This window comes from Colias eurytheme, chromosome 2 (assembly GCF_061535395.1).
Source record: "Colias eurytheme isolate Ceu_HAF_F1 chromosome 2, ilColEury1 Martin Lab GWU primary, whole genome shotgun sequence".
Lineage (NCBI taxonomy): Eukaryota > Metazoa > Arthropoda > Insecta > Lepidoptera > Pieridae > Colias > Colias eurytheme.
In genome coordinates, this window is record NC_142981.1 from 9,347,251 (window position 1) to 9,371,640 (window position 24,390).

The following is a 24,390-nucleotide window of genomic DNA, read 5'->3' on the forward strand; positions in this document are numbered from 1 at the left end:
GATAAAAAAGAAACAAAACAAATTTTAATGAAATAACAAGTTATGTAATTATCTTTTACTTCCTACGAGGTCACGGACAGTCTGTAATCTGTCTATTTTGTTGACAAATTTAAATTTGTAATAAAATGTTGTTGTTCATTTATATTTTTTTTTATCAAACTCAATAATTACATTTGTATCAGCTATTACGCAGTGGTGTATCAATGTTTATGGTCTCCAACTGCAAAAAAGCTCTAATGTTTGATACTAGGACTTGGGTGTAAAAAAAATAAAAATATTTGACATGGCAGTTTATCTGCACATTATCCACTTTGCCATTGCCACAATCTTTGAAAAAAATATTTAACCCTTCTAGGAGGCCTGTGTGATTTATAGTAGGTACTTATATACTTGAGTTACCTCGAACCACAGATAATATAATACTATACTAGATAGATCATAGAACGTAAACAATAAATAATAAAGAGTTGCCTAATAGGAGGAAAAACAACGCCTAGCCAGCTGCCAGCTGTGATTCAATTCAATTCATGTAAACGACACATCACTAATAACTTCATATTATGTATGTGTTGTAAACAAAAAGTGAAGGAAAATTATCATAACACGGTCCTGTAGATCACTAGTTTAAATACCACGTTATCATTACTGTGACCATTTTCTGTTATGGACGCGATCTAAATTATTTGAAAAAATAGGGTAGTCGATAATTTTTACGCAAACGTGGCCAAAGGCATTTTCAAAATTTTCATGTACATTTATATTATTTTATATATTTATATACCAACTTAGAAGTGAAATCTCATGCATTTTTCATAATATTTTTTTACACAATGCTGTTCCACTCAACTCAACGCACGCTTCTTATTACTTAATTCATTCGTAAAAGAACAATCACAACGAAGGCATCATATCTAGAGTATTATATGAGTCATCAATTAGCATTTTATACAGCCAAACGTAATACCCGTGATAAATAAGATCCATTAATTTTAAACTAAGATTAATTTCGAAGCGGATATCGGTCGTGCGGCGTGCCGCTGAAACACGTTAACCCTGTATGTGTATTGCATACATCATAATTTGTATCTGGGAGTTATAGTTTTGTTTTTATATAATTTTATTAAACAAGATATTCGTTGTTATTAGCATTTTAATATCATATTAGTTGAGGGTGTCACGTAAATATTCTGTTTGCACTGATATTTAAAACTAGCTTTCCGCCCGCGGCTGCGCCCGCGTTTTCAAAGAAAAGCCCGCATAGTTCTCGTTCCCGTGAGATTTCCGGTATAAAACCTATCCTATGTGTTAATCCAAGTTACACTCTATATGTGTGCTAAATATCATTATAGGTAATTGGTTCAGTAGTATTTGCGTGAAAGAGTAACAAACATACACATACACATCCAATATCCATCCTCACAAACTTTCGCATTTATGTATAATAAGGATTAGTAGGAAGTAGGATAGGATAGGATAGAAGGATAGGATAGTAGGAAGTAGGATAGGATAACGTTAATGACATACCTACAGGTTGTAAATTCGTTAAATATTCTATTCTTTGGGTTAGGAACAAATAGCTGAAACTAGCATTCCGTCTAAAAATTTAAAAATCTTTGGATACGAATGAACTGAAAAATATGCCCGATTCTTACCTTTAGATTTTATAATATCCTGCATAAGTCCATGGCACATATTAAGATCGGATAGATTTCATCACAATACTTAAATCGGTTTATCAAATTTTAATACTGCATGCAACATTTATCTCTTCTTTAAACTAAAAATCAAAGCAAAAAAGCAGCATAAGAAACAATAGACACTTATTCTCCACCATTACTCACGTATATGTTACCGATTGGCCACAAAAGATGCGCCCGCGCTGATCCAATCAAGGCAAAGCGTATCGGCTCAATGATTCTTAAAATTACCGAGTTAACTCTTAAAGCCTGATCTTTCCTCGTAACCCGACACGAAACGTGTAATAAATTTTCTGTGTAGAGGCATTTGACTTATAGATTGGAAATACATTTTCGATCATAATTTTAGGCTGTCTTTGGTCTGGACTCTGGACTCTGGGCAGTAAGATACAAAAAAATAATCTTGCAAAGTTGCAATAACTAACCAACTTTTATGTTTAGGTGTTATTTATTACTTATTAATTATTATTTTATCATTTGTCATCAAATTGTCGTAGGTATTTGCCTGTATCATTCGTGTTTTCGTTTGTCGTCAATCTCTCTTTTAATTATTAATTTAAGAAATTTTAAAAGGTAACAAAATTTTATTTCGTTTCTAGCACACATAGTTTCGGCTAGTACCTACCTACCTATAGTTTTATATTTTCTGTGGATAACGTAATCGAGCTTGTCTTGTTGTTTTTGTAGAACAAAAATAAGAAATAAGGAGAAAATAAATATTTAATAGGATTAACGTGATAATTTCGTTAAATATTAATTAGGTTAAGGATAGTTAGATAGGTAGGTTTATATAGGTTAAAAAATAATCTACAATGTTGTATTTGAATTTATAAGTAGGTAGGTATAAAAGTGAAAATTACAAAAATACCTACCTATTCGACTGTAAAAAATAATTTGAATTGTTATTGAAATATATTTTAAATTTTAATTATCACTTGTACGGTGTATACCTATTTATTTACATTCTACTAATAATAAGGACGATTGTAATAGCGGGGAAACCCGCTCCGGGCCCGCGGGCCCGCGATGGTGAAACCGGTGCCGCACCTCTCTACACCCCTAGCCGTTCAGCTGATGTTGCCCCCTTGTTGCCATTCTCGGTAACCTTTTTGGGAGCCCATCGACCGAACTGGCGAGTCACCGTCTGCCATTATTTTCAATTTTTAATATTGAAAAGGCAGACGTCCATAGTCCCCATAGAACCAATATACCAGTCCATCTAACACCCCCTTCCATAACCCAGTTTTGTTCTTTTCCATTTTTCTGCAATAGTCCTACATTGGCCGCGGACTGCCCAGGGCTGTATCTCTATAGTGCAGTCATGGGCAGGCTGCGGCTGGTGTCCCACAACACATTAAATTCTCTAAAGGGCCTCTGCGTGTTGGACCTGTGTCCCCACGTAAGCCTTCCAAAGGACCGGGTATCTTCCTTCTGGTGGTACCCGTGTATTATGGAGAGGACGATTGTAATATTATTTACCTAATGCAAGTTAAACTTTGATGAATAGGCCATTAATCTTGATTACTTACTTCATTAATTTGTCACCAACAATGGAAACGATAAAAAGCCTAGCTGTGGCCTTAGTGTCACCCGCTTAATAAACTGCATAATATTTTACCGTAACATTTTTTATTATACACTTTATTATTCCTTCCTTATTAACCCGCCATTTGCCGGTATTCGCTACGTCAAAATAACTCACTCAGACTTTATTTAACTTCAGTATGCAAATGCACTCCAATTAGCGGGACTTATGTTTCTTGGTTGGTATTACTCATTATTTCAAGCAGGATTTTTTGCCGTAGTATCACGGTCGTCGTAATTAACCAAGAACGGGACGGATCCTTCAACTTTTTGCTTATTAACGTCTAATCTTGGTTTATGTCAGTAGATCTTAATTAATTCAATTAAATAATTAAACAGTGTAGGTGAAGGCTGTGGCTTCTCTTATTCAAAATTTAAAAACTTAACGACGACTTGCCGAGTATACAAGGGGAGGCGAATTAATCAAATAATACGGTGAGGCGCGGGGCCGGGAGACCCCTTCTCCGCTCCCCTCCCCACCGCGAGCGACCGCGTGCTTCAGTCGCAACCGAATCGCTGCGAGGGGAAGTGTCGTCGATCCCCATAAACAACTACTTTTTTCGAAGTTCTCTTTACACACAGTTTTTGTTTTAAAGTTTGTTAGAAAGTTTTTGTGCATTGAGTCTTTTGTTACGTCGAACTTAAAAAGTACATGACTACTTTCGGTGGAATAGTTTAAGTTAACAAGTTTAGTGAATTTTTTGTTATTGTTGATTTTTTTTGTTTGGTGAATCGTGTCGATTCGGAGACCGGCGGCCCCACGAGGCACCAAACCTGGACTTACGATTAACGGACCTCTGAGGACAAAAGCCTTCAGGTAAAATAAACAATAGTCCTGCATTGTAGTGAAGTTGCTTGTATTAAGTATCAAATTTTGTTGCGTTGCGTGCTTGTAGTAATAAATAAGTTATATTAAAAAATATTTTAACAGCCGAATAGAATTTAGATGAATATATCACGGAGCATCGAACAAACACCACGTGCAGCCTCGAGACACCACCAAGTCCCAGCCAACAACATCAACTATTATTTAGAAACTAAACAATACGTCATAAACTAAAAGCAAAAACATTGACGTTACAAGCATCGGCAGCCTTTGTACTTTACATTATTATTATTAGCTAAAGGGACTTACAAGGGTTTACTTATGCTATGCAAATTCTACAGACGTAGATATTTGAGGTAGGTATACGAATCACAATGCTTTATTTATGAAAAAGAGTCAGAATACTTTCTAACAACAACAGATTTTTTGTTAATTTCAATGAAACATGTAATAACAAGGTAAAACTCAATTACAAAGAGATAATTAAACCATCACAGATTTATTTACTTTGAACAGCAGTTTTCTTTAAAATAATCCCACTTTTAATTAAAGCTTTAACGAAAAACAAATAAAGAAGCGGACCGTGGCGTACAACCCTTCTGCAGAGACTTCAATATAGCGGAGTTTAAGAATTGTACCTATTGCCCAAGTACTCGCAGCTACTCAAGTTATGAATACTGGGCTAGAATGTATGCCATATCCCGAAGCCATAAATTATTTTAATAAATGTAAACACGTCAAACTATTACAAACTAATAAAGATGGCAATAAAGTGAAATTCCTGTGCTGGGTGTTATAAAAACTTTATTAACGAGATAAGTTGAAATTAATTTTTACAATATATATAAGTAATATTACATGGACCACTTCATTTCATCGCCGGTTTAATTAAAAACGAGTGCCCGCTCCCCTCCCTCCTTTTCGGGTTGAAGTACACTACACCCTGCCCCCGCATGGGCGTCTCGCTCCGCTTATATTTAGATAATTGTACAATCATCTAAATTAATGAGTCTCTCGTCCGGTCCTGGCCTCTATTGTTTTATGTTTACCCTGCCCACTGCGTAAACAGTGACAATTTAATTTGCTGAAAAAACTTTCTTATGTCGTCCTTAAACATTCTATTATAAGTTTAGTAAACATTTTTATGTATTTAATGAGTATAGTTGTTGGGGTGTTCATAACTTTCAGTGTTGACGACACTGACAGAGCCGAATGCAATTAAAAGTTTTACTACGTGCGTGGACGAGGCGCCCGCGCGCGAATATCTACCTTAATTTATGCCAGCGATAAGCTCGAGTTATGAGAGCCAATTAATAACTTATTTAAGTAAGATTTTCAACGCGGTACAACTATTTTAATAGAAGATAAAATTAAAACTTTTTCAAGCCTTTAATAAGCGCGCTTGTTAATGTTCGAATACGGATCACGGAAAATTATAATCGTCAATTGCTTATGATTGAATTGAGATCGGTGCCAAAGTTATTAATGATTGGGTAGCACCAAAACTTGGGAAACCCTCATCTTATTGTAGACGTGAAATATCTATTTCAAGAAATGGCTATCACGCGTTAGCCTTGCCAAATTAAATGTATGGAGCAACAGAAGGACGGATGGAGTGGGCAGGAGAGCCCGGAAGGCCCCAGGCGATCTATCTAATGAACCCGACCACCCCCGCCGTCTGATTTATTAACGAATTAAATGCATTCTGGTGCACCCTCATGCAAATATACGATACGTCTATAAATTAACGGTCAAATTGAGAAATAATAACAGAACAACCAATAATTCTAACCCCAATTAGAGACGTCAGACGACTGTGTTTGTGCTTGTTAACATTTTTTAAATTTAATTGACGGATAAAGCAACAGAATATAGACTACTGTAGAAGAATGAAGACTATAGATATTGCTTTCCTTAATAAAATGTTCATTATTGTGAATCAAGAAAAGTATGTCCGCATTAACAAGAAAATCAATGTTCTACAATAAACACCAAACAATCAATGATTTTATTGACAAAATTCTACAATCTCACCATACCATGACCTCGTCTATAAACGCTGAACGTCTATAATGCATTACTTAATAATCCAAGTATAATATAGACATATGCATGAAAATATTCAGACGGTCTACTCGTATTATCGTTGCATCCATTATTCAAGTAGGGCCGGCAGGGACCCGGGCCGCTAAATTATTAAAGATGCGTTATAGACACGCCACCCCAAACTTGTTCTTGAATCCATTATTACTGATTGATACAAGAAACATTTGTCTAGCATTCTTTAAATTCACTTTACATAATACTTCTTAAAGACCGATGTATCAAAAATGGGATTTTGTTTGGTAATAATATTGATTTGATTACAACGATTATCTAAACAAAAAAATATACAAATGTATTTTATTTTGCACATTCTGACAAACAATTTAATTACCGAAGGAAAGTCTCAAGACGTTATAAACCTACATTCGGGCATGTCGCATAATTGTTGTGGAACATTATTTAAATGAAACGACGAGTAAAATAAATCTTTTAAAGGCTATATATGGTTGAATTGGAATTCTCATTGAGTCAGTAGGCTCAGTACACCTGCTTTGGTATCATACCCTCTCCGCTCAGGCCACGTTGGGCAAACTGGTTTGGATTACAGGTTATAAACTACGAAGTCGGCCACAGCGTTTGGCAGCGAATCTTACAATATAATTAATATATATAATTAATATTTCTTGTTATTTCCATGGAACTTATCACTATTAAGCTTAAATTGCAACTAATCTCAATATTATTTTGTCTGATAAAGCTTATCTTTTAATATTGACTAACCGAACCAAAATTATAATTAGATAATAATATTATTCATATTTTTCCTTACTCAAACTATTCATAAAACTTTAAACTATGCATATCAAGTGCCAGTTTTAAAAATAATAGAATTGTTTAGGTCCGGAATAACAGCTTGGTCTCTTTGACGTTCACATTGTCATACATCAGAGAGGTCAATTTGTACTGGTTGTTTTATTAAAACGTATATTTTTTCTTTTCTCCCAACCGAAGCGAGGGCGTGCCACTTTAATTGTATAAAATCTTAATAAACTCAAATTGGTTGAGGATGTATATATATTGCTAGATTGCCTTTGGAATGTTAGTTTTTCCAAAAGGATTCTGTATTTTGGTGGGCATAGTGTTCACTTATTTACTTAGCGATTACCGATCTTACCGCGTATTCTCAGAAGAACCAATTTAGCCTTAAACAAAAATAAACAAAGTCTCCCACAGTTTATTTGTTCTGTTTGAATGACGGTCCCCTGTTACGGAAACTAATAATTGTACAAATAAATTAGGGTCCCTAAAATTATATTTAACGAATTATGAAGGGTCATGCAGCATGCTTTGTAAGATATCGTTGGAGTTCTCAATTTATTTAAGGAACTTATCCATTACTCTTCATATATTTAGATTTTCGACCTCATTAAAATCTAGTTCAATAATTAATACTAATTCAAACACGATTACATAGGAAAAGGAAGTATTCGACAAGCGAGCGTTTTGTTTTGAAATTTCCTTGAAACAGTTCGCAATAATACCCGGTGATGATAATACATTATAAGGAGATTAGAAAGTGACGTCTGGTTTCCTCTGCACAATTAAACAAACAAGGATACACAAACATGTATAGGAAAATCTCCATCGTCGAATCTATCACGTGCGATCATAATCATAGGCCAGCTAAAACGTTATTAAAATTTACATTTGATATAACAGCCACTTATAATTCGTTTATTAATGCGAGAACCTTTTTTAACCTTTCATCCTTATACTATTAGTCACCTAGCGTTAGTCAAAGTTTTTTAGTCCATTGCTGTGTTATGAGCCAGCTAGCCGAGAGACTTCATGCTTCCGCAGCAATGTAAACCGTGATGACATAGATATGGCCTCACTCTGTGTGCGGGCAATCAACTTTAGCTAGTCATGGTATTAAATTGTGGTGCGGTCAAGAATTTGGTATCGTAATTGCTACTAATTATAATTTGAAGAATCAATAAATAATATAAAGGCGTATCAAAAAGGTTGTTATTAAAATTAATGATGAATAAGTTTAATGTTGTTAATGTTTATAGTTTGTTTCAAACTCAAACTCAAACTCAAACATTCATTTATTCAATTAGACTACTATTTAGTAGCACTTTCGAATCGTCATTACATAGTATTTTTAACATTTACCACCGATTCGGAAAGCAGTATCTAGTTTTGTCATTGAATGGGTTAGAAGTTGGTTTTAAGCGATTTGGATGTGTCATTTAATTTTAATATTAGTCGAATGAAACATGTGACTACCTACTGCTATCAAAGAAGTCTTTTAATCTGTCTCATAAATTTATTCATATTACATTAATAAATATGTGTTTACATTAAATACATTAATAACACGAACCAGTTTATACAACTCGATTACTATAAATATCTATTAATTCTGATTTATATTAAGAAATAGATAAAAATTATTTTGATTTGTTAAATTTTTTCATTAGTTGGTAGTCTAATTTTTATGTGCCTTAATATATTAGAAAATTACTGTCCGTAGCGAATTGCTACTAACGATATAAAGACAGTCCATAATTCACCCGTTGCCATGGCAACCGGCGCCCCAAACACGTCCGTCCAACTTGGTGAAATTATAAACGCACTAAGGAAGATGGAGGATAACTATCAATAGGAATATGCATCAATAAATTGGAGTTTATCTTATAGTAAATTCTTATTTATATTTCCTCCATTTATATTAACCTTGTCGAAACAATATTATTAAATTTTATGCAAGTCAAAGTTTCAGAGGGCTTTAATGATCTTATTTGGGGTGAAATCACAGCAGTTGCGGAATCTCCTTTCTAGAATATTTTTTTGTTATCAATTGATGCTTATTTTTTTTTTTCTTTTATGTAGCAATTTTGATAGCTTTATCGTAAGCTCTTGCGACCCATTTGACGTACAAAAGCCTATCTTACTAAACGAATATACTACATAATATATCCATAATGGGACATAAGACCCCACTTTAACTAAGGAGATCCTTCTACGAAGACAATCGCCATCAACATCATAACTTTACAATATGTTGCTTCATTATCAGAGTCCGGAGCGCTAACAGCAACTAAGTAGATAACAATCAGCTTTCAGGCTTGTTCGAGACACGAAATTAATTAAAACAAGTTTGTTCGCGGATCCTATGCTGAACAAAGCTGTGCTGAGTCACTAGGTAATTACAGTGTGGCAGACGGCAGGCGCCTCAAATCTAACATTATCTCACACTCGTTAATGTTACTTTACGGTGTTGACAAGGCACGGCCACTTATACTGATAACAACATACATTGCAATGAAAAATTGATTACCGGAGCGAATAATGTATGAAAGTAACAAACATATGAATGCAATTAGAGCAGATGTTAAGTGGTACTTTGAATAGATGATATGCCATAACTGTCGGGATAATCTGTAAAGGAATTTACAACTATAATCATTTCATAGTTCAGAAGAAAGTAATGTAATTGTACGTTATTCTGTCTCGATCTAACTGGAAAGTTTACGTGACTCGAATGTAAAATTCTCAAATTAAAATCTATAAACGTCCTTTTTATTAACCACGTACCCTGACGTTGTATATTTATCCATTAAAAAAACAATATGCCTTAATATCCATAGGTACCTACCTAAGAAACAAAAAAAAAACGCCGAGGTAACTAAAATTAAAAGCGTTCGCGACGACATTAAAAATTCCAACTAAAATTTCAATTAACATTGCTAAGGCCGGGACTAACTTCAAGAATGATCGAAGGATTCCGTGTCCTTTAATCTTCAAACAAATTTACGGACTGTGGCGTGTCATCGAGAATTTTAATTATATTTCATGATTAATAATTATGTGTAACAAGCAAAGATAGAAGAGCTGAATCGCTGATTGATGAGACTTCAGTCTTTAGTCTCTGCCTCATTGTCTTCCATTAATTGCGACTTTTAACATCATACTTTGTTTCATTGTTTCCTATATAGTGAAGCGTCTAATTTGATTTATTTTGATGGCTGAGTCATCTCTGATATTAATTTTATAATAATGAAGACAATGGTATTATTTGCTTTTATGGCTGAGTCATTGATAACCATACTTTATTCAGCCCCATTAAGCTTTTAATCAATTAAAATTAATATCCATATTAACTTGCGTTTCTATCTAGCGTTGTTTTTGATGCTTAATTTGTTTGTATAAATATTCCGGTATAGTGAACTATGTACATGTACTAGTATGACAACATAGAGTTGCGCCACGTCGTCACGGCTTATCTGTCGAGTAAAACAATACAAGGCATCTGTGAAGATGGTGACGAGTGACGATGTCCTTGACCCATTGACAGATACCACTTGAGGACACAGATGATAAACACGACAAATATTTGTGGAATAATAAGTCACATTCGTCCACGTTTGGGCCTCCATTCCGATGTGGGTAATTATACATTGCAAAAGTGTCTTTCCAGTTTTGAACCGGTTTTAAAAGTGTTGTATTGAAATCTTTTCTATAAATGAATGGTTAAAAATTTAAGAACATAATATATTGATTGTGTTATCACAAATTATTTATTGTACTTCATTAAAAAACAAGTGAGAATTGGCATAGTTCGGTATCTATATTTTAACCCAAATTAATTCATTAAACATTGTAATCAACTCTCGAGATAGGATGTCAAAAAATTAAAACAAAAACGATTGCAATCACGTTTCGCTGTGATAGTTACAAAGTCATAATGAACAATAGTAAAAACTGCGAATATTTGCCGGTGTGCCTGCAAATAGATCGCAGCTGACGCATATTATATTAAAACGAGCGATTACTCTCAATTTAGATGTGCATAGATGGCTACCGGCCGCTTCCTGCAAAATCATACCGTTTTCATCAATTTATGCGCATTCATTAAATGATACAAATTTTGACAAACCGTTTCCGTGTTCCACTCAAATTGTAGTGTGCTGTTCACTTCTATTATTTGATTATTCATTCCCAATAATAGATTTAGATTATGTCTAAATTGATTTGGATTTTTAAATTAATTGTTTGTTATTGTGACTCTTTATTAATTGTAAATTTATGCGATGTTTCGTAAGCGTTCTAATGAAGCGATCATATACAGAAAAATGTTGAATAATTGTGAAGGAACTGAGAAGTAAAAATGCAATACCTAATGAAACGCGGAAAAATACGTCAACTTGTTTTTGTTCAAAGTTGGTTCTTAATGTAAACCAGGTTATTAAAACGGTAAATTATATATCAGTATAACGTTATTGCTAAAAGGCTATTTCTCACAAAGTTTGATGTCTTATGGAGTTATCTAATCTGTGCAGGGCGGGATTATTTGCACTGCGATAATATAGCAATTGACCCATTATACTTCGCAACTTTACACTAACGATTTGTTACATTTCAAATACTTATTTTATTATTATTACTTTTCCATGGTGTGGACTTTTAAATAATTGAACACCTAATAACTTTATATATTAGACTTAGAGCCTAGAGGTAGAAATGATGTATGCCTTGACTTTAAATACAATTATGAAGTCATTTCAAACAAAAAATAAATGTTTTTCCTAATACATATTAGTAAAATAACACTGTTTACATAAAAAGTTTACACATTTTAAATTGATTGCGTTCATTTGAAATTTAAATATGTACTAACATAATAAATTGGCACTTGAAGCGATGTATAGATAAAAGCAATATTGTTTATTAATAAACCCGACACAACTATTACATCATTATCATAAAAAAATCGTGAAGTCTATTTTTGTATGTTATTTTAAAACAACTAGTGCAAATAGACATGCGACAAGAACGGTCTTGCGAGTGTCTTTGCACTCAAATTTTCTCAATATAATTTTGAAATTTTGTCAATTACTCAACGATTTTATTATAAACAAATCCTTTCATAAAGGAGCACGACCAGAATACAGGCCACTACACCGGATTTTGATCACCAAGTTGGCTAGTACCACATTATTATTTTGTACATTATATTTTTTTTCTCTGAAATATATTTTTAAATCTGAAAGTTTATATATTAAACATATACTTATTTCTTTAATAAATTTATAAGCCTTTTGTTAGTTTATAATAAACGCGAAAATATTGACGCTTTTTGATCGTTGAAAATTATTTATTTTATTTATTTATACATATATTACTCTTCGATAAAACTATAAGTACATATGGGAAACTATTGCTAATGTATATAGTTACAAAAAAAACAGTATAGTTTATTAGGCGGCCTAATCACGTTATTAGTCGAAAATTAGTCATTTAAGGCGCCCTTGTTCAAAATGTATGTTTCTAAATCATGGTTTTTGGATAGAAATCATCATATTTAAAATCCTAAAAAAATATATAGCACAGATAAACGTTTGATCTAGTGACTTTTTTGGATAAAAACACAATATTAAACATTTGACTCGATCAAAAAAAAATCAGAAGTAACATCGATTTTGAAAGCATAATCAGTTTTATGAGAATTAGGGGAACGCTATGTTTATGAAAATTTTACATTTCATTACTAATCAGGTTTTACAGGGAAATTTTTGGATAGATTTATAATTTAGCCCTTATTTTTTTCTATATAAAATATAATACGTAAAATGCGACTCGCGCGCACCACGTCAGTGCCGCCAGAGTCCAGCCGGACGTCATCGAAGGAGGACCTGTGCTAGTTTTGCTCCCGACCACGTTGTAGTCGCCGCTCGCGTATTAGAACCGAGCGGCGAGTAAAACGGCGAGCACGTCACGGTATAAATAAATCAGTAGTTTGATTTTGTTAGTTATCCTAGGATTATTGTTGTAAATATAAATTAACTTCTAATTCTATACTATTAAACGAACAATATTTGCATATTAATATATTTGTTTGTAAATACAGTGTGGAAATTTTCGATGGGCCCTGGGTGAAAGTACTAGAAATACTGGAGATAGCAAATTTCCTTTATTTTTAAAAAGAAATAGAACTGCATTCAAAGATTTTCAAAAATTCATTTTCTTCGACCGGGAATCGAAAGAACTATTAAAACCGCATCAAAATCCGTTGCGTAGTTTCAATGATTTAAGCGTACAAAGGGACATAGGGACAGTGAAAGCGACTTTGTTTTATACTATGTAGTGATTTAAAATTATGTTTTAAAAATTACCTTGCCTGAGATCCTCTTTTTTATGGGTTGTTGAATAGGAATAGCGGCAAAGTTTTGAAGTACTAGTAGAAAGACTATTATGATGTTGGTTGATCTGTATTCAATGAGTATGACAAATATTATTTTTATGAAACAACAATCCAAGATGGCGCCGACGAAAATTTGACTTTTTTCGTGATGGGTGTCATTTTCATGGTTTTTGGGGTAGCAATTAACGAATATGAGGTCAAAACTATAATCCAAGATGGCGCCGACGAAAATTTTACATCTTTTTGTCATGGGTGTCATTTTCATGGTTATTGGGGTAGCTATTAACCAATATGAGGTCAAAACTAAAATCCAAGATGGCGCCGACGAAAATTTTACATCTTTTCGTCATGGGTGTCATTTTCATGGTTCTTGGGGTAGCAATTAACGAATATGAGGTCAAAACTATAATCCAAGATGGCGCCGACGAAAATTTTACATCTTTTCGTCATGGGTGTCATTTTCATGGTTTTTGGGGTAGCTATTAACCAATATAAGGTCAAAACTAAAATCCAAGATGGCGCCGACGAAAATTTTACATCTTTTCGTCATGGGTGTCATTTTCATGGTTTTTGGGGTAGCTATTAACGAATATGAGGTCAAAACTATAATCCAAGATGGCGCCGACGAAAATTTTACATCTTTTCGTCATGGGTGTCATTTTCATGGGTTTTGGGGTAGCTATTAACCAATATGAGGTCAAAACTAAAATCCAAGATGGCGCCGACGAAAATTTTACATCTTTTCGTCATGGGTGTCATTTTCATGGTTATTGGGGTAGCTATTAACCAATATGAGGTCAAAACTAAAATTTTAGATGGCGCGGACGAAAACTTTACATCTTTTCGTCACGGGTGTCATTTTCAAGGTTTCTGAATTCTGCTCGAAAAATATGTAAACGGTTGTAATAAAAATATACCAAATTATCGACGGTAACATTGGGGATTTGTAATTAGCTGTCTCAAAAACCTTGAAAATGAAACTCATGCCGTAAAGATGTAAAATTTTCGTCGACACCATCTTGGATTTTAGTTTTGACCTAATATTGGTTAATAGCTACCCCAAAACCATGAAAATGACACCCGTGACGAAATTTTGTCAAATTTTCGTTGTCGCCATTTTGGATTTTAGATTTGACCTCATATTGATTAATAGCTACTCCAACTCTTTGAAAATGACACCCACGACGAAAACATTTCAAATTTTCGTCGGCGCCATCTTGGATTTTAGTTTTGACCTCATATTGGTTAATCGCTACCCCAAAAACCACCCACATTTGCTACTTAGGAAAAGTTCAGATTTAAAGATATCATAGGTAAATAGGTAATGTGACGAATATAATTTATTTCATTCCGACCGTTTCTCGGAATAACATACATTTACTAAGAAGGGTTTAATATATTGCCGGTAACATAATATTATGATGTATGATAATAATTCATAATTCATAAAAAATTATTTTATACATTTCTTAAAAAGCTTCGATATTGTATACAATAATACAAATCATTAATTGATTATTATTCAAATTGTTGTAAAATAGTCACACTTTTTTAAGTTGGTTGAATACACTAACTTACTTATTACATACTTATATTCAATTATTATTTTGCCTTTTTTATTTGTTTTACTTTTAATTATTATTACCAATATTTTCAGAAGAAAATAAATTAATGTATCCAGAACGAGAGTTTCATTTTAAACTTTAAATGTATGTATAAAATAGACCAATAAACCAGAAGCGTTCTTTATTTTTAGATGATGTTGATACTACAATAAAAATGTTCGATTCCATGATATTTTTATTTCTAAGAGCAAATAATTTTACGAGAAATTAACAATAAATTATCTTTTATATTGTTTCTATCGATTTGAATAATAAAATAAAATTTGAAAAAGGAATGTTTCCTTTCTGAAAAATTTGCTATCCCTAGTATTTCAAGTACTTTCCATTCAGGGCACATCGAAAATTTCCACACTGTATATATACAAACAAATATATAAATATGCAAATATTGCTCGTTTAATGGTATAGGATAAGTAGTAAATTTATTTATCAACAACATTCCTACGATAGCAAATAAAATCGAACTACTGATTTATTTATACTGTGTCGTAATCGCCCGCTTTCTTAGGTCACCGGAGTTCATGTCGCGCCGGCTCCTGCGCAACGCGGGCGCGAGCCGTCTCAGTGCCTAAAATGCCTAAACTTTCAGTATAAGGGGCTCTTAAGGGAGAGGTTTTTTCGTTAACAAATGTATGTATTTGCTTTATTAATTAAGCTAGATTATAATTAAGCATTGTTTTCCTCTATACATGGAAGATATAAAAGTTATTTAAATATAAGTTCAATAAGTGCGAGAGTGGGGTGTCTAAATTGGCAACGTTCACGAGGGTCCTTCCCGTGTGTTAAATACGCAATTTGGAGTCCCATACAATCAGCCAAATGAGCGTCGATGTAATCAATTACGCATCTTTTTACTGCGAACTTGTTACGAAATACAAATGTTTATGTGGATATTTGATTTGTGATTTTTTTCCATTCTGTATTGTACAATTCTGTGATAGGATATACATGTAGTCATTTAAATGCTATAAGGTATACATGTTAGTAATTGTTCAAATGTATTGCAACTAAGAAACGATTTTTAGCTACATATTAGGAAAAATAAAAATGATATAATAATGATAATGGAGCTTTTGAGTTTTTATTGAATCCTTTTAACAGAACACTCTTTTGCGTTTATCATAATAATTAGCGAAGATGTGTGTGAATCGAACCAATTGGTTATAAATTATTAATATCAATATTATGACGGTTACTCGCTAATGTATTTGTAACTTATCACTTATGTGCTTTATTACTATGAATCATTTTTGTTTGCTTATTAATATTGTTATATTAACGCTAAATCATGATGTTAACAATCCCTTGTTGGTTAGTACCAAGTTAGTACCTTATATTGAACCTACTCATATGCGAGAAGTATACAATTCTTAAATGTACTTGAAATATTCATTCAAAACGTGTTTCCAGTAACACGAAAAAGAATACACAATTTTGTGTCACCGTTCTCACATATTTAGAAGTGAAGGCAAACTATTATGTCCTCGAACATTAGCATACTTGACATTTCTTTGTTACTCACCTCAACTCAAAACAAAGCCTCATTGCGTATGCGCAATTTAAAACCGATATTCTTTATTTATGATAGTGCACATGTGAATACAGATTTGTCTTATAGAAATGATTAAAATAATAATAGTTACGGCGTCGTACAGTCTATGGGGGAAGTGTGGGGTGAGGGAATCCCGCTGCGCCGCTCGTTAACTACACAAACACAGATAAATTATTTTTATCTGGCAATTTACCCCAATCTACTCTATTGTCGATACACGATGACAGCTATCGTTTAGCGACAATCGATTCTGCGAAGTTTATCTCGAGAATTGTTGGGCTATTAGCGCCCTATGAAGCGATATCTCGATGGTAAATCTATTGACGATTATTTGATACGATTGTTGTAGACCATGTATGATTGCCCATTTATGAGTCATTTATTTGTACTTTAATGCTCGTGTTGCGTGCGACATCCGAAACCCGGGTGCTTTCGCGTAAATACGGTGTACACAATATCTTGGATCATGGCAGTAAATTCAAAACACAACTTTTACAAGTGCCTTTATTTAACAGATTAACCATAGTGCAAATTAAAGACAAAATATGTGCTACTTACTCACAAATAGGTACGTACCTACATCATACTTTACATGTATCACCAAGCTTTGAATTCTTCTAGCTGGTATACATCCAGGCAAACAGAACAAGCGTCGCGGCGCGGCGCGACCCACGAGGCGTATCTCCTGCCACAACAAAAGCCTTATCTTATCATTACCGCCCCATCCCACCGATAAATTAACATAACACTCATTTGCATGTACCGACGCGTATTATTTACGAGTGGGAGATGACGGATTTTCTTCCGTTTCCCAATGGTAGGGGGTTATTCCTTTTGTCAGACATTTTTACAGGCCCTATAAATTATTGAGCGTAACACCGGCTTTATGAAATGGATTCGAGTTCGATATTTATCCAATACAATTTTCTATGATATATGCGTAAATTGTTCGGTTATATCGAATTTGATTCATAAAGTTTGTTAATTTAATTTAATAAATTTAATTTTTGATGACGTATGCTGAAATTATTTTTATTTCTCAAAGATCAGTTCAAAGAAGGTAGGTATTCACTGTACCAAATGAAAAATAATTTGGAAAATCCAAAAGTGCACGCCTCATAATTTTTTTTTAATAAATATTTATTAATTATTATTTCTGTTTATTTAATAACAATTAAACCACATCGAATCAGACCCTGAAAAATGAAAGGGTTCTATTCCTGAGCATACTCAAGCGTAAGAGAAAAAAAAAGACTCGATTAGTAAAGTATTTCGGTCGCTATCGTGTTAACAAGAAAAAGGATCCGCACATACAGACACACGGACGTCCAAGACAGAACTTTTTTAAACTGTTTTTTAACTAGTTTAAATAACAAAAATGACATCAAAAATATCATGAACGTTAAAAATAGTGTTTTTTCTTAATATGTGTGTGTATGTATTATCTTACAAGTGCAATGTATGATACATAAAGACATTTTAAGTTTGAAAAATCAGATGTTTTGCGCGAAGTGACTGTAGTACCCACCTCAACGCTTCGCTTATGAGGCGTGCAAAAATTATGTAAGGAGTTTCAAACGATACCCAACAATTAATACATGTTATGACTTATGATTGCAATAACGTACAAATAATATTCACCAGCAAAGCATTAAAGTACCAGTGACCGTATTGTGAAACAAGTTGTCGAAACGACTAGTTACCTAAACAACCTACTAAGTAGCTATAGGTACCTGTACTTCGCGCTGTCATTTCTTTTAGGACCGAGTATTGAACTTTCCCTAGTGCTTCAAGACCTTATTCAAGACTATTTAGTCCATTTAGGTAATGATTATTAACATTGCTATTCACATTTGTAAGTATAAATAGTTCCAAGAACTTACTATGTTATGGTTTATTAATAGTCTTTTAGTACATTTTGTAAATACCAGGTTTTGATTAATTGGACTTCGCTCTTTACTCATTACTCTTATGAATCTAATCTAACCTTTACTTAATTAGAAGGGCCTCACAAAGCACTCAGGCTAAATGCTGTTCATATCGGCATTGAGATTTTCATAATCTATTGCCCTTTATAGCTGAAGGTAATGTAATGAAAACATTTACTTTTATGCTGATTTAATGCAGTACATCCGTGTTTTATTCCACGGATGTTTTTAGATTAAAAATTTAAAAGCACTTCGAATCATTCCCGACGCCAACATCAGCTATATTCCCGTCATATAATGTTTTAATGCGCACTCAAAATTAGGGAGCACTGATAAAATGGGAAGCAAGTCTTAAATTACTCACTTACAGAGTAGTTATCCGAAAGAGCTTTTAAATCATTCACAAAACACTAATGGACGTAGGGGGAAGGGTGGGGTGGAGCAGATGTAGTCCCAAGCGAGCAATGAAATGGAGATATAACAATATAAAGGTGTGCGTATGAATTACCGTAGATTGCATTCGACAGTTCGGTGCAGGACGTGCGAAATCGGGGGTAATACAATGCTGGAATCAAATCGCTTGACACAAATCCCTCGTCAGCTTACGCAATTGTATAATCTAGTTTTTAAAGCAACCTTGCCGTCGAAAATTTAAAAAATTCTTATCTTAATTAATCACATATTAACGAGAATTCGATTGCATTTTTGTATACAATTAATTATGATTAAAATATTTTATCTACGATAAACATCGCAACAAACAAAGTGAAGCACACTAAACACGTTGATTAGCCGAGCTTCAATGGAGAGCAATTAAAGGATGATAACTCCATCAGACAAACGGCAAGATTTCAATGAAAGTCATTACTTGCACATACAATTCTTCATTTCCATGTTGAACAAACTGGAGCACGCGGTTCCGGGGAACTGTTGCAGGAATAATAAATGTCGAGGGGTCTGCTAGGGGAAGCCGAGTGCCATTATTATCGGCGGCAATTTAATTAGATCCCCTGCGTTATTACCACTGATTCGTTTTATAATACCGCTCTAATATCTACCCGACGGCTGCGAACTGTTTGTTGTACTAAATATATTATACAATACATATTACAGTTATTGAGAACTAATTAGAGTGTACATTGTAGAATACTCACGATGTTATTATAGTTCGGTCCGGTTATGATTGCTGTGTTTACTGAGCCGTTAATATCTAGATCAAGTTCGCATTCTTGAGAAATCATTATGTTAATTAAATATTTAATATCAAAGTTTCTAACATTCAATGTAATATAATTGGTAATTCACTCGCAATCTGTTTGAATGTACATATTCAGAGTACGTATTATAACGTAAAATTTTAATTTTAATTTGATCGTATGATTCAACAATAATGTATGCACGAAAAAACTAATCAACATAAGTAAGAGATTAAAACAGAAATGGTCTTTAAAAACCATAAAATTACTTTCTGATCTTCGGAATTTGTTCACTCGATGCAATCACCCGCGCCAATAGGCTTCCGGCTCATCGATATTCGTAACGAATCGGCGAAATTCAATAATTATCCCGAACACGACTTCATTCATGAAAAAAGACTCATAAAAAGGTGTGAATGGAAAGAGGAAATTCGGTCAAAACGAGCTGTGGGCACTTTTTGTGAGGCGTGCGACAGATCGGCTGGTCGTAGATTGTCCGGCGTCGTACGGTCGTACTGCGGTAGATAAGACTTGAAGTGGCCAGGTGGTAATCAGTGCGCGACCAATCTTGGTGAATGAGTGCGCCATCGAAGATAGTTCATTGAGATTTGAGACGATGACTCCACGCCGTATACGTGACTTCGATCTTTTGATTAATCCCGGTTGAAGCTCGTATAAAGAAGAGTGGACTGTTATTTATTTGAAGAAGTTTTAAAAGTTATTGCTTACACATCTTTTGATATATTTGTGTTGGTCCATTTATAATAATGTAGACTTGTCCCTGGAATACCTTGAAAGCTATGCTAAAAAATACAAGAAAAAAATATCATTAGGTTAATTAAAATTTTCGATAAATGTCCAACAAATTGGACTCAGATTTACTCATCAACACAAAACATCACACTATCGTATTTAATGAGCCAATAGAAGCCGAGCTTCAATAAGCAAGTGGCGCAAAAATCTCGCCAATATAAAAATTCTCTTGCAGTTATGACGTTGGATTTGATAATCTTTATTTATCCGCTTTGATCTGTGTAAACGGGTCAAATCAAAGTGTTGGAAATATGTTAGATGTATTTTTATGACTGCTCGTAATATATTTACGGCTTGTAGGGATACCTATTGCGCCTACGCAGCCGCTCAGTCAATAAAATAATCGCTCTCCACTAAAATTGTATGCCACAAGGACGTTCTGAAAATCATTTAATATCTTATTAATTAGATGATATATGACGTTGATTTTAAGGCCAGTATTTTATAAATTAAAAATAAATCAATTGATGTGATATCATACAAAGATTTCGGCAATTAAAAAGTTTTTTTACATTAAAATATGAAACGTTACCATTTCAATACGTTATTAATATAACTGATTGGTTACCTAACATTTACATTACATACAATAGTAGAATGTAGAAAATGTAATTAGTAATAATGAAAATGGGGTTGAATCGGGGGGTTAACAAATTATTCATAAAGGGCATCATGTGAGAGGGTTATACAATTAAAACGTTGCATTTTAAATTAGTTTTTATTAATTATTTATCATGCTATTTCAACATTTTTTGTTTAATATATGTGTAAATGACATTGCAATTATTTTATGTTAATCAAATATTGTAGCGGAAGTATGAAAAATATTTTATTGTTTTAAAAGGGTCTGGGTACAAGTTTTATTAATACTTAAGTAAAATGAAATGAAAACATAAAATATGTTAATTCTGAATATTATGATTTACCTATTTAGAGAATTAGTTCATCAGCTTCACGTTGAAAATGATAAAATCCTTCAATCAATAATGAAAAAAAATGTGACTTAAAAAAAACTACATCATCTATGCGGTAATTGCATTAAATGAATATTTTCTCAGTGTCATTAAATATACACACTGGTCTGAAGCCAAGTGCTACTATGATGGCATCCTTGACCTAATATTAATTTTACGCTCATTTTCATAGCATGCGCCTGCGCATATTTCCTATGATTTACATGTCATAATTTAAAAATAGTAATTAGAGCTTCTGCTAGAATGTAAACATGACGTGAAGGCCAAACTGCTCGACCGCCCAAAATCTAGATTTAGTACCTACCTATACCTAATATTTTCTTTCAAACGAATTCAGAATAATACTTTGTCAAATCTATAATCATTGCAATTGCTATATGTAATATATTTCATTAAATAACTGCACTTAGAGGCTAATTTAAACGCAAGATGTTAATAAATTAAAACCGCCGTAGTAATTGTATGAAATTCGAAAAGAAAACACAACATGAGCTGCAAGCGTAACCTAAATGCATATTACCTCCATTGTGCTGGATGCAATTATTTTAAAACCGAAATATTGAGTGTATTCTCTCGGAGAGAGAATTTCTAGCCGGCTGTCGTCAAAGTGAATTGTATACTTGTATAATACTTTTTATTAATACTGTGTCTGTTAGCATTATGACAAACATGCAGGGACGGGCCGGGTCAGGAATGCGGCCTACCTGCGCGGGACCACCGCTAATCAATTTAGCTTTATTATCATACCAATAACGCTTCATTACTACTTTTAAATTTATGTCGTATTTACTTGTAATGTCGTATCTTGTGATTTCACTGTCAATGTTAATTAATACAAACTTCGAATCTGTCTTGATTAAGAGCTTTGTAAGCATTATTTATACGGCATGACGATGTTTATGTATCAAATAATTTATTTTACTATGACCTAGCTCAACCAATAAAGTACTTCCAGCCATTTTTTTATAAAATCAATCTCGTGCGTAAACATAATTAAAATAGACCCACAAATGATAACCATTAATAAAAGCTTGGCATCGATTTCGATTATGTCCACGACATAAATAACACATTAGTATATGAATTTAATTAGGTCGCTAAATCTGGTTGCCGTAAAAATGCTGGGGGCCACCTGGCGACGTCCTGTCAATTGTGGTACCGCTATCACTTATAACTACTGTAATACTTTACAAATGTTTTAATCCATACGTCAGAGGCGACGAAGCGTGATGGACAATGCCCGCAGTACGTTTTGTTCGTTAGATTTCTATATTTTATATGTTTTCTATTGTCGGAATATTTTAGTCTGCTGTCTTTAGTGTTGTGTTATTTAGTGATTTTAAATCCCTTTACATTAGAATATATTTTTAAAGGAACATATTAAAATTCTATTTTTATTCTTCCCTTTGTATGTGTTTGAAAATTGTATATGGATGCAATAAAAAACGGTTTTATTCTTAATAGTTTAACTTTGTGTTAACATTGAGTTATTTAATGTGTGTCGTAAGTACCTGTTGACTGCAGAAAAGTGATCCTTCAATTTTCGTTTCACCCGGATCAAATACATAGCATTCCAGAAATTCTGCGCATGAACTACTAAAATCCTATCGATACCCAAATCGAAATAATGTAACCCATTTGTTGGATTAGGAGCAAAAAGCAAAAAGTTACCTGCCAATCTCGTACGTACAATCTGACAGTTCAAACGGATTTTCAGTTACGATTGAGAGAAAAGGCTGGTAAATTAGAAGCAGTTAATATTCCGGTTAGACCACCCACCAGTGCTGGCCGCGCTGTCCATCAATGTCACTTCGTACCAAGAACAAAAAATATCCGTCATTCTTGCATTTGTACATAAACTAGAACTGATTTATTTTTATGGCCACTTCATGGCACGCATCACTTTCGGTAACGCTGTGGTATATTATGTTAAGCGGTTATAAATCTTAATAAAAAATAATTGACTAATACTTTATGTTAATTCAAAACTGACGTTGTCTGACTTAATTTTCTACATTAAACGCTTAATTGGCATGGATTGAAAACAACATTGTTTGTACAAGTGTAGAGTGAAATTGAGATAACTATTGTATCCGCATGAAAAACCTTGAAATATAATTACCACGATGCAAATCTTCGAAACATTTGAACTTGCCGATTTTCATGAATTATTAAATAAAAACCCGTATAAAAAATTTCATAGAATTAGATGTCCTTTTTCGATAGAATACCTCGAAGTAATAGCAGCATAATGATCTTAAATATCAAAGAAATATAATAAGAGTTTCAAAGGACCGCAAAGGAGACTTGAACTTTGTTTACACGTGAAGCAAATATGATGGCAGAATGCTTAATGAGTGTTGTAAATATAAGCAGAACAGAATCTGAAGTCTAATTAGTTAAAACAAAGCATTTGGATAGAATGACACAAATGCCTCCGGCTGGAGCTAATGAGGCACCTTCGATTAATCCGTTTTGATTGTTTGCGTGGGACTTTACTGTTCTGTGGACTGCACTACACTTCTATACAGCTATATTTGATTTCTTAAATAAATTCATTATTTATCATGGTGCTAAGAGATTGGATTTTTGGTTTAGAAAACTATTAAAATTGCGATAGTTACTAACAAAAACAACTCTTATACTATGGCCTTCATTATCAGCTTGAATTTACGAATGGATTGCCTATGGCATATTTAACCTTACGACGACGCGGTTGGCGCAGTGGTAAAGTAACTGCCTACTGAGCCGACGGTCCCGGGTTCGATCCCCGGTCAGGGCAAATATTTGTGTGATGAACTCAATTATTTGTTCTTGGGTCTGGGTGTTATTATCTATATATGTATTTATTAAATATTATATTTATCGTCGCCTAGTACCCACAACACAAGCCTAAATTGAGCTTACTGTGGGACTAGGTCGATTTGTGTAATAATGTC

At 33.5% G+C, this 24,390-nt stretch overlaps 1 protein-coding gene across 1 annotated transcript in view; it reads left to right on the forward strand.

Annotated features, from left to right (window-relative positions):
- The first annotated feature begins 3,776 nt into the window (after window positions 1–3,776).
- Window positions 3,777–24,390, forward strand: part of LOC149910597 (LIM domain transcription factor LMO4) — an 89,244-nt gene continuing 68,630 nt past the window's right edge. Inside the window, exon 1 of the mRNA XM_090115703.1 lies at window positions 3,777–4,098. The gene's annotated coding sequence lies outside the window, so the exon portion shown is untranslated. The remainder of the gene's footprint in view (window positions 4,099–24,390) is intronic.